Source organism: Apteryx rowi, unplaced genomic scaffold, assembly GCF_003343035.1.
Source record: "Apteryx rowi isolate R43461 unplaced genomic scaffold, aptRow1 scaffold_375, whole genome shotgun sequence".
NCBI lineage: Eukaryota > Metazoa > Chordata > Aves > Apterygiformes > Apterygidae > Apteryx > Apteryx rowi.
In genome coordinates this window covers 546203-564934 of record NW_020450252.1, presented here as the reverse complement: position 1 = coordinate 564934, position 18732 = coordinate 546203, and positions in this window count along the sequence as shown.

Genomic DNA, 18732 nt, shown 5'->3' with positions numbered 1-18732 from the left:
TGGAGATACAACCTTGCGCTCGCAAAACCAATGCCATATGAAAGACCAGGCTTCATGCTGAAAACCACAGGATTCAGGCAGTGGAAAACCCACCAGGAGAGAAGCTTGCAGCAGACTGAAATGACTGCAGTTTCCTCATTTTTAATGTTTTTCCCAACACTACTGTTGTCAGTCATTGTTAAGCATTAAATTGCATAAAATACAAACTCTTGGAAACAAACATCAGTGCTTATCAGCCTATGTCAAAAGTCAATTTTTTCTTTACAGCAATTTCGCCTGGAAATTACTTTGGGCGCGATGCATTCTGCAACTCAGTGTTGGGCTTAGGGTGGTACACGGCTCCAGAGCACAAGAGCCCTGGCAAAAACTCAGAGACAAGATTCATGCTTTTCTTCTGTTGCTCACCCCAGTTGCCGACAGATTTGAGAAGGGTGCAGGCTGGCTTCATCGTCTCTTGGGCCTTTGCCCCAAGGACAAAACCCAGCTGTGTCCAGTAGTTCTTGTCTCCTCTACCTCCAACTCACAGCTTGTCAGGAGGCACCAAGCAAAGCCCAAGGAAGAGAGCAGTGTGGTGACTGTGATGACCTCTCGCCTGCCTGGGAGAGGGATCATCTTCCTGGCGGCTGACTGGATTATTTTGGAGCAGAGGCAAGAAGGGACTGACCTGACACCTTCCATGGCCACACAGAAAGATGGGAGGACCTTGCTTGGCTGTCTAGAGTCAAGATGCTTGATGGTCAGAGAAAGGTCAGAAGTGACCCATGTCCTCTGGCCTTTCAAAAGGGCAACATACAGAAATATCCCATGCACAAAACCCTCATGTGGAAATATAGCAAAACTGTTCCAGTGCTTAAAGTATTCTGTAGTGCGTGGAGCCCTGGTTTGAACTTTACTTTAGAAGTTTGAAGATAGGTCATATGGGAAATCTAAATGATTACATTAGCATGTAGACTAATAGGCAGAGGAAAATAAGAAATCTTAGGGAATTTATACTGCCAGTAAAATCCTCTGAGTGTGTTCCTGAGAAACAGTTTGTGAATTAATGCAATAAACAACTACTGCTCATTGATAGACTGCGTCTATGTCCAAAGGGAAAGCAAAATCATATAGACGTGTAGAGTTGCCTGGCGTCTATATAATTAAAATGAATATTACTTTATGATATCAAAATCTAACGGCTCAGAAATATGAGTTGTGGATGACTCTTGCAAAATGCTGGGTTTCAGCTGTCATTACTGTCAGTATGATTCAGAACAGTTTCCATTATAATTCCTAGTGCTCAGAAAGTTGACTTTTTCAACTCATCTTTCCCACATTTCATTCTGCTCCAAGGTGAACATTCTTGGAAAGTCTGAACAAAACTTTTTCAGTCAGCTTTGACAAAGATGGAAGTGAAGTTTTCCCAAAGTGAAAAAAAAGGTATTAACTTTGAAATATGGCATCATTGTGCAGAGCTGACCTTTACTTAAGCCCCAGAAAATGCAGTCTTAAACGCAGTGAAGTTGAAACCCCCAATCACTCTAGTAACACTGCACACATTTGTACTGACAGCACCTTACCCGACTACTGAAAATGCCCTGAAATGCTCTAAAATAGCTAAAACACATCAACACTGTCATTGTGTGGATATCATTTTGGGAAACTTTGAGGAAACCTGCTCTCTCCCCCATCTTAGAGTGAACGGCAAGGTCTATCATAGACTTCAGAGAAACTCAAGATCTCTTTGTCCCTCTCCACATCTCTGTGACTTATCACCTCTTCTTCGATTTCTGCATCCATACGTTCCCTCCTGAGGTCGTGTCTTGTTCCTCAACTTTAATGATAAACACACAGAGACACAAAAAGGTTGAATGTCTTGCTCAGGGTCACAGTGACTGCTGGTGACAGATTCAGCTTATTGGCCTTGCAGCCCACAAAATAAAACGGCCCAGGCAAATAGGTTCATGTTTTTCCAGCTAGGCCAAGAGCTGTATCCAACTATCAAAAAACTGAAAGGGTGTGTTAACAAATGCACTGCTCCTGGTTGGCCTCCAGCCTGCTCACAGTGTGGCAAAGAAGCTCGCTTCATTTTCTGGGGAAAACACAACATAGCTGCTGCACTGTAACCTGGGGCAAAGGATACCTGGCCAGCTTTAGATTCTGTAACCTGGGGCAAAGGATACCTGGCCAGCTTTAGATTACAGTGCCAGACAAAAAAAAAAAAAAAAAAAAGACATTGTATAAGGTGACACATTATTAGCCCCTTTTTACAGCTGAGAAAACTGAGGTCACTCAGTCACAGTCATGAGGGGGAAGTGGTTAACCTTAAATTCAGTGACCACAGAACTCAGTTGCAAACCCTGCAGTTCAGTGTGATCTGAAGAAACTATTGCCTAAGTATCCAGCATGTCACACTTCCTGATTTCGTGTATATGCAGTGGTAGACTCTCCAAAAACTGAACAATTCTGATTAATACAACATGAATACTTGTTTTCTTGGGTACTGCTGCCTTTGTGTCTTCAAAGTCAAACTACCATAATAGCCTCATGTCCTTCATGCAGGAGCTGAAGTAACCCCAGGTACAGGTCAACAGCATCCTTGCAACATTCGTCTGCTTTCAGGGACTTGGCTGAAGACTTCAACATTTTTGGCAGGATAATTGAACCATGACATTTCTAAGTTGAAGAACTCGGGGGAGTGAAAAGGGCAGCAGGTGGGAGGTTAGCCCTCTGCGGGCGTTGAATACTTCCATAACACCCACAACAAAAAAAMCCTCAAAGCAGAACCCTTTGCCCTCAGGGTTTGGGATGACAAATGGGTGTAGTGATCCCCAAGACCCAGCTTTAGCTCCTTGATCTTACATTGGCTTTCCATGTGACATTGGGCAAATAGCTTACTGCACGATACTCAAAGATACTTAAGCTCTTAAAAATGTGACTAGGTGCCCGAGGGGATGGGTGGGGAGAAGAGTTTTCAGAAGTGCCTAACACACATTGATTTTAAAATTCTTGTAGGTGCTGAGTGACATCTTCAGAGATATAAATGCTTTTGATCATCTGACCTGCCATGTCTCTGTGGCTCCCAGCTGCCCCTTCTGCAAACCAGCAGTATCCTTATTTCCTTGAGCAGAAGTCAGTGAGGTGATCAGGTACTAAGATGATGCTCTCAGGATTATCTGACATCAATAAAATTGCTCCATGAATTGCGAGGGAACTGTGCTGCTCCCGCAGTGCCCCCGTACCAGTGGATGGGAACAATCTGCACAGCAACAAGGTAATATTTGCAGAAACACGTTTGCACTTTCTCACCCACTGCAGGGAAAGATAATATAACACACGTGCATTGCCAGTGGAGGTTGCRCCGTCTGTTATGCCAAAGTCATAACTCACTGCCAATAACCTTAATTAAAAATATTAATGCTGGAAAAGTGTGTCTGAAAAGTCTGCTGTTCCATTCTCCTTTCCATACAATTGCTCTGTAATTGCAGTAATTTCTGTATCTTGGGGAGGATCACTCCCCAGGGCCTGCCTTCCCGTGCCTCCAAGTGCAAAACCCTTTATTATTTTACAGGCTTGCTCTGCCACCAAGGTGTTACCACTTAATTAGAGAGAAGGAGAATATATATTAGGCAGAATCCATTACGGACCAGGAATGAGGCCACGCATATGAGCAGCTGCTGAATTGTTCAATGAGAAGCTTTCTGCGTGCCTCGGCCATCCAGGAGGGAGGAGAAGATATACACCAATCTCCCTGGCAAACCTTTGGCTTGGGAGAGAGGAGATGGAGCAGGACATTCCTAGTAGCAGCATCTCTCCTCCTCCAAGATATGCTGGGGTGGCAAGGAACCTGAGATGAAGCAAAGCAGTAGAAAATCATTCTCCAAAATGCAGAGGCCAGGAGAGATCACGGGGAAGGATGCGCCTTCTCCCCTCCAGAGACAGCAGCCTGAGCTATTCTGTGCTGGAATAACTCCAGTGGAGGAACATCAATGTAAATCAAGGGGAAGAGAGTGGAATCTGAAGGGCATCACAGGTTTAACTTTTTACGTTTAAAAACCCATAGTGCCATTAGTAGAGTCCCTACTGCCCTTCAAGGTCAGAATCTCAGCTGGGATAAACTGGGATGTTTCATKATCTTTAATTTTAAAGTCTCCCTGAAAGTCACCTCTGGAAGCAACAACTATGGCCCTGAACCTACTTCAAATTCAGGTTTGCCTCTTGCTCTCTGCACTGTGGTGATCTACCCCCACTGATGCAATGCCGTGGTAGAGGGATGTTTCTATGCAGAAAGACTAGGCAATGTTAAACTACGGGGAAGCTGAAGGAGGAAGAGCAAATTGCCAGAAACTCACTTAATTTAAGGCTTTGGGATCCAGCAAGGGGAGAGGTTAGACTGTGAGCTTCAGTGAAGTTGTGTCAACACTGCATGGGGAATGGGGACAGCGACAACTGAGGGACAACCACTTAACCAGCCAGAGCCAAGGGGATCCAAATCATACACGCTGTTGGATTCCTTACAGTGATCTCCCTCTTTCTAAGACAGCTATCTGTTTCTGTCCTACCAGCTGGATGCCAATACACATGGGAACCAGGGAAGCAGACAGTATTAAAGGACAAGTCTACAAAGCTCAATTTCTCCCTGACAGTGGTACAGCGCTTCCAGAAGGGTGCTCTGATTCATAATAAATAAATAAATAACTGATATCCAAAATTAATCCCTGTTCTTACATACCATGTGCAAGCAAAATTGTTAGTGCTCGCTGGTGATGCAAGTTAATTACCACACTGTCACCAGATGTTATACATGTTCTGTCAAGATCTGACAGGCCTCCGTATCACAACTCCTCACTTTTGTTGGAAAGGACGGCAGAGCATTTCCGTGTGGCATTACTGTCACGTCATCCTATGATGAGCCTGTGATGAGCACCCTAGGAGCAGTGCTGATAAAGTTATTGTATTCAAAGTAACTTTTGTCTGGGTTATTACATTAYGTATTCCAAAGAGAGATGCTGGTAAACCTGGCATGATTAGTCTCCAATTTGCAAACATATATTCCTGCGTGCAAAGTGATTGCGGTGTATGCAGAGCATATGCCTCTATAGCTTTAGGTAAACCCTGTTTCAACTTTAAAAAGTGACATATAACAGTAGTGTTAGGCATTAAAAATCTCCTTCCTTACCTATTCCRACATAGTGATGCAGAAATTGTGGTGAAATCATGTTTTCCCAGCACATTTTTTATGAAATATTTTCATCTTGGGCTAATTTTTCTTCCAAACATTCCGAGTTTCTCACAGAAATGTGAAAATGTTTGGGGGCTTTGGTGCCAGCAATCACACGGCAAAATGCAGTCCTGTTTTCAACACCCCCCCCCCAAATCCTTAATGGAAACTAATTCCTGCACACTAGCAACACGTTCCCTCAGGTAAATCTCTTGCCTTAAGGTGAAGACCTAATGCAGCATGGCTCAGTGACAAAAGCGACAAACTCTTTGACTGATCCTGAGGCAGAATATCTAATCTGCATCATTTGTATTAACTTATTACATTTAACATGAATATCTTTCGCCCCGAGTACCTTAAGGAAAGCATCCCTGGTGTGCAGAATCAGTTTTGCAACAGATTTCCATCAGCCTTTTTCTGTTGCACGAAGTGTAGCTGGAGAAGCGTGCAGCCCTCACGGCTGGGGATCCCAGCTCACAGTAAAGCGGTCACCCCACTCTCCCACCCAGTTCCCTGCCACCCAGCGTCAAGCGGAGGAGGAAGGCTTACAAAGCCCATAAGCRCAACCAAAGTAGCGTACAAAAGCCTGAACAACACGGTGAGCTCTTGAAAGTGAGATCAGGTGTGGTGGCTGTTCTCAGCTTTGCAAGCAAGCTCCTGCTCCGGCAGGTCCCACAGCTCTCCCCCAGGGTTGACTTGCTCACCACAACAGAAACATTATGGCTATGCCACTGTCAYGGAGACAAGCAGCTATTTCTGTGCTCTCTAGGACTTATTCTGACCAAGCCCATGAAAACTGGGTCTGGGACTAGCGTTCTGAAGAGCAGAGGTACAATAGCTACAGATGCTTCTTTACCACTTTGTGTTACAGATGTAAAAATGCCCAACAGCTCCTCAAGCAAGCCCTAAAGAAAGAGAGACTGCCCATGATCTTCCTCAAACAGCCTGTAAGTCCTAAAGGTGATGYCCCCTGGTCTGGGACCTTCTCTTCCCTTGATGCTGGTTATGTGACAGGGTGTGTTTATAGCACTCTAGTGTTTATAGTGTTCAATGAACACACAAAACCCATCATRTTTGGGACACAAGAAAATATTCCTAAAATGCCTCACTTCAAGTAGGTTGCAATAATGTCTAAAGCACCAGAAAAGAACAGGATCTCAGTTTCCCTTTGATTATTCTTCCAAGGGAACAGAAAACCACCATGATTTCTATTTGTTTCAGTTTTGTTTGTCCTAGCACGGTGCTACACCAAAGAGGAAGCCCTTTGCAGTGCACTGTGATTAAGATGTTGCAGATATCGTAGTCTCCAGGTTCTTGCTCCCCTGAAATGATCTGCCCCTATTTCACCTTCCTGCACCAAGGCCTCACTGATTGGCTCAGAAAAACCCAAAACTCCTTCTACACTGGATCAGTGCTGCCTGGGAGGCTCAGCTTGCTCCAGACCACACTTATTTTCGTTGTCTCCAAGTCTAATCACATATCCAAAACCTGCCTAGCGCACCAGAGATCATAGAGGGAGTTCCAGACCACCAGACTTCAGGAGGAAAAAAGCACGAAACAGGGACAATATAACAGCTCTCTTCAACAGAAGAAGCTTTTAAAAATATCCCTGCTGTGGCTTTGGAGGTTCAGCTGACCCTTTGATCACGGTTAGTGGCCCATCGTTCCCTGGGAGCAGATCCCAGCCATCCCTGAGGCAGCCACCGGCACCCACAAGATGGTTTTGTAGCTCACCCATCACCAGCAGTTTGAATGATCTAATTACACCTAAATTATTTTACATCTTTGAAAACATCACAGATACTGTTGGAAAACACACTGTGCATGTGTACCGACTTGCCTGCAAGGAAGCGTTTTATCCTGCCAAAAGCGTACAAGCAGAGCATCCTGGCCCTGCGTGGCCTGCCACAGGGTGAATTTTGCTCRCGGCCAAAGCCAGTTGAAACACATTTCTGTGTCTGCCTGGAAGGACGACAGTGCAGGGAGAGAGAAGGTAGTCAAAGGGAGGTGCAGGCTTCCTCCTCCTCTGCTCCCCAGCAAGCGCACGTCTGCCTTTGTGCTTGCTACCGCAGCCCTGCCGCGACCTAACCAGGAGCAGGAGAGGAGCGAAGGCAGGCAGCCTGCTGAATCCCCCAGCCAGAAACACAGCGCAGCAGTCGACGGCCCCTTGATTTGTTGCAGATCACGCCGGCTGGCYGGGCCCCCGCCGAGCTGCTCGGCCCCCAGGCCAGATAAGGGGGATCTGCAAAACCTAACACATCGCAGGCACCCTTCCTGCCTCTGCCGGAGCCGGGGTCACGCATCCAAAGTGGGTGGCCTCCCTCCGGCAGCATCTGAGAGCCGTCTCACCCGTCTCGGCGAGCGGGGCCGGTCCAACCGGAGAATGATAGCCGAGCACGCGGGGGGAGCCTGGGAAGCAGTCTGGACTCCAGAGAAATGACCAAAACGCTGTTGACAGCTGTAGGTCTAGGGAGAACAGTGTGACGAGAGACTTCTGGTGCGAGCTAGACTGAAACAATTAATGGAAATCTGAGCCCAATGGGAACAAGGCTAATTCCCCGCTTATTCCTTTGCAAGTTGCGCCAGAGAGACAGACGCTGATCTTAAACCTGCTCCCAGACTGTGCAGCCCGGGCAAAGGGTGCAAGCAGTTACCGTGCTCAAGGCGACGCTGTTAAGCTGCTCCGTTGGGGCTAGCTCACGCTTTTTTACAGCAATCACCTCTACCTTTTAAACGCCAGTAGAAGCATCAGACAGGAGCAGGGCTGCTCTCCTGGCAGCCTGTATGAGACATTCTGAAGTCATGCTGTCACGCAAAAGTGTAAYGGTTAAAAATGCTGCCTGGCTTTACACACTAGGAAAAAGGAAGAACGAACGATTAAGAGCTGTTAAAGGTGTTTATGATATGGAATAGGAAAATAAACAGGGGGGAGAATGAGCCCCTCTATACCCAGCAAGTGAAACAGAGATGCTGTCTTACCAACAGCCTAGTCAACCGCTGAGACTCGGGCAAACGCAGCCCTGCTTAAGATACAGAGGAAACAGGGAAGGCCCCTGTCAGAAAGAGAGCGGATCTGAACATGTAATAGGGCTCCTAATATATGATTTGATTTACCCAACAGAAAGAAAAAATAGAGGAGAAAGGACAAGATGCAGGTGTGGGGACCCAGCATCAGGCTCTGGATTCACCAACCACTGACCTGGGAGTGGTGGGAAGCAGTGTAGGCGCACCCCCCCCCCCGAAAGTGGCAGCTCGTTTCCCTAATGAGGATTACTACAGCAATCGTGGAGCTGAGCTACTGTGGTTATACTGCTTCTGGGCTCATCCTGTGACGAGTGCAAGACGCTGCATTGCATCAGCCAGACGCATCAGGCTCGGGGCTGTACTACCCTCGGATTCCCATTGCACAGGAGAGGAATGCCCAAAACAAAAAATGTCATCACAGCTCTGATCCTGCAAGACACTGTCTGTAGCACCACAGCTTGCTATGTTATTTTCTTACATTTAAAAAAAAGGATCTAAACAGAATTCAGCAAATTTGGCTTAGCACCCAGTGAGTGCAAGGGAGTCCTAGTGCACATCAGCTGAGGGAACAGTGCTCAACAGCATCTAGGCAACCATGAGAAATGCACGCAGGCAGCAGCCTTGAGAGACCAACCTAACCATCTAACCATTACCTCCCACAACCTCTTCCCACTGAAGATTACAAAGATTGTCCCAGATTAAGCAATTTAGGGTAGTCAAGACCATGCCAATAATATATACCTTTTGGAAAGCACTGATCAAGGAATTCCTGTATCTAAAGAGCAAAGATGTGCCTTTTAGAAAGGCAACTGTGTTTGGCAGAATCCTCTGCAGCCCATAACTAAGCTGTCCAAATAGCTGAATGTATTTTATCCTGCCCAAATTCCAGACTAAATCTAGCTAAAATTTCTCCTGCTTCTGTTTCTGGCACTGTTTGGTGGCTGTGGGACCTACCCAGCTACCTGACCTCTGCATCTTGGGAGAGACCACGCATGACAGAGTCACTTGCTGACACCAGCCGCTGAGAAAGGAGGTATCAGCAGTGACACGTGTGCTGCACTAGCATYGCTGGCAGAACTCCCACGGACCCTTCATAGGGCCAGGGTCCCACTGCTTGCTTTTTTCCATTTTTTTTCTCCATTTTTTAATCAGTGTGCCTTGTTTGCAAGATCAAAGGACTTAAAAGCAAAGTGAAGGTGCTCCAGCCCTGGGCATGAACAGTGAATGAGAAAGTTAAGTACTGCCTATGCAGGTAGCCCAGAGGGGATGGAGATATTAATTTGAAAATCACCATTATAAGATTTGAATACTGTCATTTGCTTCAGTCTTTAATTCTCAGGTCTTCCATTTTCTTGTTCAATCACAAGGAAAGAGCCTCATGGCCAAGAACTCCCACACTGGTCCAGATTTGAAGGTTACGAATGTTCAGCTATTTCGTCCATCACTACCTGGTGAAGATCCCTAGTGCTTAGTAATAGCCACTGTGCAATTAATTCTATTGCAATAATAGGGCAGCACCAATTACTGAGCAGACTCTTGTAGCAATAAAAAAAATATACTAAGTCTTACTTTCTAAGTCATGGTGTAATAAATGTCTATTTTTTGGAGCTCTTCCATCCTTATATTCCTACCTCTCAGTTCCTCATTAGTTTTTTTAAACCTAATACAAGTCTTATTCTTGGAGCATTCATTCYGGAGCTATATATTCTGTCTGAGGCGTGCCAGACCCAACAGTCTCTTGGTCTGACTTCTTGTCTAACACAGAACACTGAGTTTCATCGATCTGGCTGTATACTGAGCTCAGCTCATGTCCAGATAAAGCAGGTTTCCCAGCAGCACAGTCATGTTCTCCCGAAAGACCCTGGGAGGACAGAAAAAGGTACAGCTCTAATGGAAACCAGGAGGCTGGGGTTCCAGATAGTTTTAATGAAGAAAACTATGGGAAAGGCATAACTCTGAAGGGGTCCCTACTTGGAAACTTCTGACACCGCAGGCTCAATGACACTTAATCACAGTAGGAGATTTGAGAGGGCAGGGTTCAAGGAGGACAGAGTGACTCTTACAGGGGAGGATTCAGCAGGAATTACAGCTGAGCTAAAGGCTTTCCATGAATAATACTGAGCCCTCCAATCTGCAGGCAATGCCTGTCGGGGTTATTCCCCTCCAGCATCCCTCTCTCCCAAGGCTCTCTTTYCTCACCAAAGAGATGTGTCAGCTGCTCAAGCAACATTGCTGAGCTGCTGCAGACTGCAGTCTGGCTTTGAGGCAGAGCGAAAGCAAGTTTTATTCTGGGTTGAAAACTGCTGTGGTTTGGTGAAAGCTTCACGCTCAGCTGAGCGACTCCTGCAGCACGTCAGGAGCCTTGGAGACAAAGACGAGGGAGACATCAAAGGGGCAGGGAGGGACTCCAGGCTTCCAAAGTCTGCTGTCCTTGTTCCTGAGCCAGAGCTCTTYGCTGTCTCCCTGTCAGCAGGCACTGCGCTGTGGGATGGAGCAGCCCCTAATTACAAGTGGGATCACACTTTCTGCTCTGTGTGTGAGTCTACTTTGGCAGGGCCATCTACTGAGCGGCAGTACATGCGTGCATATTTGCTTTTGTGTTGACTGATCTCCCCAGCCTGCATAATCCCCACCTTCAGCCTGACCCTGCTGAGTAGGTTTTGGACAAGACCTATGCTTCTGTACATAATCCAGATTTCAGGTCTTGTTTGCCAATTCCCTTCAAACGTGCATCCCCACGGTTTGGCTAGTTTTCTCCTTCCATCTCTTCGCAGGCTCTCTCCTCTAGCTATTCCAAGACACTCCGAATCCCACTGTCCCGTCCCCAAGCCCTCAGCACATATTGAAATTATATTCCATTTCTGAGTYGGGGAGAAGTAAAATGTGATAGAAAAATGCAAGGGGGAAAAAGAAAAGAATGGGAARCAGAACAGAGCTATCTCCCTGTGGCCAAGCAGAGAGGCTGGGGCATCGCCGGAGCCATGCCGCCCGAGCCTCTACTGGATAGCACGTCTGTGAGCACAGCCCTGACCACAGACTCTTGCTTTAGGCAAAAAAATGGACTTTCAAAACCTAAAACAAAAACACTCTTCAAGTAAACTCCGGTGAAGTGAAATTCTGACTAGGGCTTCATCACCCTGCTGCCTGCAGACACCCTCTCAGTTCAATTCAATAGTCTGTCATGCTTGTTACTGGGAAATGAATTCCCTTCACACTGACATTTCATATACTTACTGATACAGCATATAATGAACACTCCACCAACCCTGTCAGCTTCTTGCAAAACTAACTTTTTATTACATGTTTTTTCATTATTATATTTAAATTTTCTTTCTTTCTTTTTTTTACTAAGAGCCATGTAGGATAACAGATCTTACCTTCAGGCTCCTCCTTTGGGCCAGGGTTTGGCACTGTGTGATACACTGATTCCTACCGACTCTCCTCCATCCACAACCATGATCAGTCCTCAGGGGCTCCAAAGGAGCACCAAAATTTCACAGAAACCGCAGAAGATATAGCGCCAGCACCACCAGGGACCTGCAGAGATGTTAAGAGGGATAAATTATCAGGCCCTGACTTTGCAGTGCACTGAAGCACCTTCTCAGCATTAAGCACGCAGCAGTCTGCTGATATATGATCATATATATTGCCAACCTAGGGCTAACTGCATCTACCCCATCAGTATGATACTTATACTTAATATCTGTCATTCTGATGACTCACTCCAGTTAGACTTTTTTGCTGTCATTCTCCTACAGCATCTAACACAAGAGTATTGCAGTGCACAATACCAGCTCCTGGGTATTAAAGCAGAAAAACTGCTAACAAAAATGACTGAGGACCTGCAGAATCATCCCTACAGCACTTCAGCTACAGGCTTGAGCACTACACTGGCCTTTGGCTCCTGTTGGCTGCATTTTGGGCAAAACGCACCTTTGATGACTAGATTCTGTGCTGGGACCTGGTCTTAGGAGAGACATCCACCAGCAGTAAGTGTGATTTTTTCCTTCTCCTGTGGGATCACAGTCATCCAATGTAAATGCTCACCCTCTCACTTGACCTTCTTTTCCTTTGGTWTAGAACTTCAAATAAACAGAATAAACTGCTCCTGAAACTCCGTGACAGGAGCCTGAGACACCTGAAATAACTTTACATTCATGTGCAAAACAGATAGAAGTGACAAGTGCTCCCAAGAGTGGCTTTCCCTCTTTCCCTGCTTAACACTGCACTGTTCTCATCTTTGCAGAAAGGTCTGATGCCTTCACACACTGTCTAATCTCACTTAACAAAACCGCAAGACTCCTTGGGAGGGGAACCTGTTTTCTTAAGCCTTTAAGGGGTCGTGAACTCCTAGATAATAAATGATGATGAACACAAAGTGGTATCTGCAGCTTGTGCAATTTTTAGGTTAACAGCCAGACACTACGGCATGAACTGGAAACCCAGTAACTTAAAAATAACATTTTGTCTCAATTTTTTCCCTCCATTTACAGAAAAAATGGCCATATTGTATCAGATGAGAGTTCTATCAATCTAAAGAACCGGCCTGAAGATACCTTGGAAAGGGTAATTGTGCCAATACTACTTGAATACCCTCCCCCAGCCTCCAGCAATTAGGACACTGGAGGTGTTGTTTTAGTACCCCTTAATGGACCTCTCCTCCATGAATTTATACAAATGCTGTTCAAACTTCTGCAAACTTTCAGCACTCAAAGTAGCCACAAGAAGGCAGGAGCAGCCTAATTATGTGTTATATGAGGAAGTATCTCCTTTCATTTGAACCTTCCACTGCTAGGTTTGTCTGATGGCCCCCAGTTCTCGTGCTGGAAGAGACAGTCAACATCTCCTGGCTCGAATCCTCCTGCCTCTTGCACTTTTTTAGGCTAGTACGGGATGACTGGTGACCTGCACTCACCTTTCCATAGATTCTTTACTAGCTCTATTATCATTTAATCATTTTTCACATGCATTTYGCACGTAGCTCATGCTTGCTGCTCATCTCTGTACTTTTCCCAGTTCTATTAAGTCAGTTYGGAGATGGGGAGTCTAGAATTGCACTCAGTAGTCAACACACAGTGCCCTAACAATGTTCCTTGATCCTTTCCTACCAATCTTATTGTATTTTGACAGTTGCTGGGCTCTGCGATGCCATTTCCATAAAATAATTTATGGTAGCTCCCAAGTCACTGAGGAATGAGATTCCAGCTCAGAACTCATCATCTTGTAGGTAAAGCGACAACTGTCTTTCCCCATGTGCATCACTTCACATTTGTCTGCATTGAATTTCACCTGCTGTTTATTGCCTAGTCACTCAGTCGCACAAGTTGGCTTTCTTTTTTACCGCTCTCCATATCATCACCAGTCTTTACACTCACTGCTGACTCCTCTTCCAGATCATTTCTGAATATACTGAACAGGGCGGCTGCCAGCACAGATCCCTGCAGAGCTTCACTGGTGACCTCCCTCCAAGGCAGAAGCAAGCATTTCTTCCTCCCCTTTGGTTCCTATCTTTTAAGCAGTTATCCATCAGATGACCTTTCCTCTTAGTCCATGGCAGCTCAGTTTAAGATCCTTCTTTGAGAAAACTGATCAAAAGCCTTCTAGAAACATAAGTGGATTTTATCAACTGGATTTACCTTGTCTACATGCTTGCTGATGCCTTCAAAGATCTTTAAGAGATTTGTGAAGCCTGACATCCTTTCAGAAGGATGTGCTGTCTTACTTATCCATGTGCCTGCTAATTCTGTTCTTTCTTTTCTCCCATTATCCCAGTTCTCTGGACCTCCCTGCAGCCCTTTTTAGAACTGACATCACACAAGCTGCTTTCCACAAAACCATCTCTGATGAGAAGGCAGTTTTAACTGAAAGGTTGCCCATTGCAGTCAGCAGTTCAGCTCTTCCATCCTTGAGTTAGGACTCAGAGCACACTGATAAAGACTTGGAACAGATTCCTAGTCATTTTTGCACTTGTAAGACAGTTTGCATATCCTTTCCTTGAGGACATGTTAAGAAGGCAGTAGATACTTAGCATAAGGTCTGTTCTCTTAGCTGAAACATCGTGAATTGATCTGGAATCTTCAAGAGCTGAAAAGCATGAATGACTAGAGCATGGGTTGAAGACAAACCTCTCTGGCAAAGGATGTAATATAACGTGACCTTGAGAGCCCTCAGCTGTGTCCCCTGCCTCTGCCCCAAACAGCTCAGTAGTGGAAGGAAGTGGAGGGGGCAGCAGACTCAGAAGAGATATAATGCACATTTAATGCTGCAGCACGAAAGGTCTCCCAATTCTTCCTCACTGAAAAGAGATGTATAGGCCATGGCTAAAAGATTCTCACCCAGAATGATTTTTTAGCATGTGATCTGTTTTATCCATGACTTTTTCATTTCTGATGCACAGCGCTTTGGAGAAGTTGGAGGTGACAAGGTCCCCAGGGAGCGAGCGGGTGGCAGCCGGGAGAAGCAGAGAGTTGGCCAGCACGCGCAGCGAGTCCTCCGGTGCAGGTACCCCCATCGCCGCCCCGCGCTCCCTCCGCGGGAGCACTGCCAGCAAACAGCGCTGCCTTCCCGCTGACCACCGCGCCTCCTCTTTAAGCGTGGCTCCAAGAGGACGGCCGCCTAAGGGAATCGCATCTCTGAAACCACCGCGGCGAGCAATTGCCCCAGCTCGGCGAGCAGCGGCCGGTGTTTCTGCGGCGCGGGGCTCRGCGGAGCATGTTCCCATGGAAACAGGCAGGCCTCCGACGTCTGTTGACAGCTTTGGATAGTTTTTCCTCTAAAATGCTTGGACGCAGAACAGGTGTCTCCAACCCAGGCAGTAACCAGATAGCACAAACCTAGCACGGCTAGAATAACGAGACAAGTGTTTATTGGAGATGGAACGTTTTCACCCGGGGAGGGAGCCAGGCTATCGCCGCGCGGTCCCCACTGTGGGGGCACGTGAAGGCATCTGCAGCGAGCAGCTGCTCCGCGCGCCAGCTCTGCGCTCTGCTCCAGCAGCAGGTAGGCAGTCGTTTCTGCCTTCCCTCCCCCCAAATACTTCAGCAGAGATGGGGAGCTGGCTCCGTTATAGCAGGGGTGCGAGCGAAGCCTCATCGCRTTGCCGGGACTCTGCTGCTAAGCCTTTCTGATCAGCCAGCAGTGATCCAATTGCAAAGCCACAGCAGATCATCCCCTAGTTGCTTTTTTTCTTGTGGGGAGATGGACTTTCGAGGGGAGCAGCTCAGAATTAACGGCTGTTGCAAACATGCAAGAGCCAACTCTCCCCTTGCTCCAGCCAATTCAGCCGTTTCCCCTCTTAACACAAAATAAACATCTTTACTGTTTTGCTTCTTCCATAGCTTGGATTGCTACAGCACCTGAGCTCAGGCCAGAATGCACTAAGTAATTCTGTGCAGGGATATTTGTAATCTGTAATGCGGTGTTACATCAAAAATGATGTTGAAAAAGTTATTCGGGTTTCCAAGTCAGGTGCTCAGAGGGTAGGGCATGCCAGTTTTAAAATTGCCTGTGCAAATTTTATTAGGCCCACTTGTGCTCACACGTTATGGTACAGTCTAATTACCCCGTTGCCTCCAATTTTTTCCCAGAGACACCTGCTTTGTTTGGTGGATGGATAATTGTTCACTGCAGACTTTTATGACCTTAATTATTATTTAGTATACAACATCCAAATCCTGTCAAACACAAAACTGCTCATTTCCTCTTGAACCTGGCTCAAGTTTTCTAACCGAAGTAGCTGAAGGCTCCAGAAATGATTCATTTCTCAGCACAACATATCTGTGCATTAGTAATTTCATATTAAAGCCAAGAAATTGAGGCATAGGGAGATTAAAGCGAAAACTACCTAATGTAACAAATAGTTTTGGGAGACTTCAGCCATCACGATTCTGATGAACTCCAGAGAATTTAGCATCTTACTGACTTTAATACGTGAACTTACATCTATCACCTTTTGACTGAAGTTTGACTGCATTTCTACACATCAGTTTTAAGACCTGCATTCAGAAAATGAGGGGCTCAGTTGCTGATATTTTCAGCTACTAGCTCATCACAAAAGATGCGTGGTTACAGACTCCCATCTTCCAACTCGGCTTATGACTTTATTTCATGACACTGTTCTGCCTCCCTCCCTGCAGTCTCTGCCGCGTGCTCTGCCAAACGCTGCAGGAGCCAGAAGAGCATTCCTAGGGGACGCCCGTCTCACGCACAGCGCAGAGCCGTCAGCAATCCAGACCTGAACTGCACAGAGCTCTTCTGAGGATGGAGTTTCTGACGGAGAGAAAAAAAAAAAGAAAAGAAAAAAAAAGAAAAGAAAAGAGGCACAATTTCGTATTTTCAGTCCAAATTGAATAAGAAAGGCACAACGCTGAAGTTGGTTGCAAAATGAACTCAGGGTGAAAAAACTGCTGTAGGTCAAAAGAAAGGTCTCATTTTTGTATCAGGCCTCTTTGTTTCAAACTTTTTAATGTAAAATTCATTCCAATTCAAAGGAAAATGATCTCCATGCTCAGGGAGCAAATGCAAAATGTTAATGTTAAGAACCAGGCATTTCCAGTATTAAAGACATTTTGTTGACATCGATACAATTCCATGAAGAAAAAAAAATCCGTTTAATCATAGCTGTGTTTTACAGTGGCAATCGGCGAGATGAAAAATTTCTAAGCAGCTCTCATCGCACGCATGGAGCGAGGCAAAATCATGCAGAATAAGGAATGTGCAACCACGTTATTAAAGGTGTGACAAAACATCTGCATGTGGGAATGAACCAGAGTTTCACACCTTTCCCTAAACTGACACATTTTAAATACACGGCAACCTTATCATGTCACAGAGGTTGCTTTTCTCTGGAGTTCGCTGAAAACTCTCTACATGTCAGTCAAGAAGCAATCCCGAAAAGCTGGGAATTCCCTAGCCGGGATCACGCTGCATGGATCGCAGACTCGCTGCAGTCCCATCCACAGAGCAGAGTCTCGGCATTTTACTGCGGTAACTGGCCCCTCACTTTCTTCTCCTGGCCCCCGGACGGAACCAGTTTCAAATATATTTTCTGTTTGTAGCAGAGGGTCACAAGGATGAATCACTGCGTTGCTGCTGTCATGATGACAGAGAAAGATAAAATGAAGTAAATGTAAACAAAACATTTAGAAGAAAGGGCTAAAATTGAGGAAAGCAACAAAAACATCCCAGAAAACAAAACAAGACTGAAAGAAAGATGAATTGCGCTATCAGCAAGAAGATGAAAGAAGAAAAGAGGAAACACCTAGAGACAGAATACGGCAACAGCTTTTGTCTTGTAAGACTGGCTTTTCACAAGAGCCTGAAAGGTTTAATTTAATGGGGGATTTGTGGGTACTCCACTGAATAAGCTGAAACCATTCCCCAGCTTTTACCCAAGGACTGATGGTTTTTGTCCCTCGGCCTCCAGTCCTCCCGCCGTTCCTCTAGAAAGCTCTTTCCTCTGCACTATAGCTGGATATACGACGATACGCAGCCTTCTCCCAACAGCTAGGCGTCCTTCCTCAGCTCTCCGGGGCCTGCTCCTCCATTTGGGATCTGCACCATCCTTCGCCCACAGGAGCTCCAAGGGGTCCTCAGCCTGCTGCCACCACATCCGCTCTTAGCCTAGCTCCTGCGCATCACTGATGAGCAGCCTCCACTTCTTACCTCCAGCTCGCACTAACCATTTGCTTGCCTCTGGTTGTCCAGTTTAATTCTGCCTCTCAGCTCCTTTGGCTGTCCTGGCTTTGGGTCTCTCTTATGCACACTTGTATCATAGCTTGGGTGTCGGGGAAGAAGGGTGAAAGCCTGGAAAGCAGCTAGGTCCTCAGCACTTCTGAAAAGCCCCTCCAAATCCAAGGCTGTTCATTGAGACGGGCTGATTGAGCTCCACGCTACCCACAGCACAGAAGAAACATGAATTATCTGGAGGCGAACGGACTTGCTTTATCATCTCACTTCAACTTCAGGATGCGTCGTCCCATCCCTAACGCTCTTCCCAGCTCCCACGCTGAGACCATAAGTGGATAACTAGTCATGGTCCCCTCTCCTGGAATTAGAGGCAGAGCCACTGAACCCTTTCTAGAGGAGACTTAGAAATATTCACGGTTCATGAGATGAATTCCTTTCTGCTTATTATTCAGCTCAGCTATAGTTAAACCAATTTAAGCTACACAACATAAGAGTTATTAAAAAAGATCTCTGCCTGTCAACTTTTCATTACATTACTGCTCGACATTCACCTTGTAAAAAAAAAAAAAAAAAAAAAAGGAGACTTTAAAATTAAACTATGTTAAAGTGTAAACCAGGTGCGGAAGAGGAAGAAATTAAAACACTATCACTGGAATGCAGCTTGCACAAGCTGTCCTCTCTCCCCTCCCAACCCCAGCCAGCCTGTTTGAGCCCAAGGGCATCAAACGGCAATTCAAAGCAACAACATCGCTGCGCTCAATTTTGTTATTTATGCTTCCCTTCGAAACAGAGAGAGCTGCTGAAGCTGTTTCTGCTGTCCT